This window comes from Wasmannia auropunctata, unplaced genomic scaffold (assembly GCF_000956235.1).
Source record: "Wasmannia auropunctata unplaced genomic scaffold, wasmannia.A_1.0 LD336071.1, whole genome shotgun sequence".
Classification (NCBI taxonomy): domain Eukaryota; kingdom Metazoa; phylum Arthropoda; class Insecta; order Hymenoptera; family Formicidae; genus Wasmannia; species Wasmannia auropunctata.
In genome coordinates, this window is record NW_012026819.1 from 334,795 (window position 1) to 335,449 (window position 655).

Consider the following 655-nt stretch of genomic DNA (forward strand, 5'->3'; position numbering starts at 1 on the left):
TGTGTTAAATCACTTGGCGCTGCTAGAAAATATAACGTAGTCAAAAAAATAAATATGATATGTATAATTGAAACTGAATAACGAAAATAAGAATAATGTCACACAGGAGTAATTAGGAGACAGTAGTGTCTTGGTAAAAAAAGTAACCAGTATATATATGTGTGTAAGCATGTTATTAGTCATGCGGATTAGAATTAAGTATAAGATATATAAGTTTCGATTTCTTGCGTGCGTTAGAAGTTGTACAAGTGGTTATATTTAAGTATAGGATAATAATTTTTTATTTGTAAGATTTGCGTGCGTTGCTAAAGTAAATTGCGGAATAGGTTTAAGATTTGTTGTATTAAATTTAATGTATAAGTTTAATTAATTATGTATTAAATAGCTGTACTATAAACTTTGCTAAGAATATTATTTAGTATATTAGTTTAATTGTATATTATCGTTAAAACAACATTTGTTTTTAATGTAAAATTCTGATTATATTTGGTTATTTTTGAATTCTTTTTATCATTGTTTTTCTTTTTCCTTCTAGCAGCGCCGAATGTTTTAACACAAAAAATTATTTTATTAAAATTAAATTTTTTACTTTTGTACTGTTACCTCTTTAATTTTTGTGATAATACTTGGATTGAGTAAGGTAACACAATTTTGT

General features: G+C 24.7%; 1 protein-coding gene across 1 annotated transcript in view; it reads right to left on the reverse strand.

Annotated features, from left to right (window-relative positions):
• The window catches only part of LOC105449965, a 13,129-nt gene that overhangs the window by 3,680 nt on the left and 8,794 nt on the right, over positions 1 to 655 (reverse strand). The gene's annotated exons all lie outside the window — the stretch shown is intronic.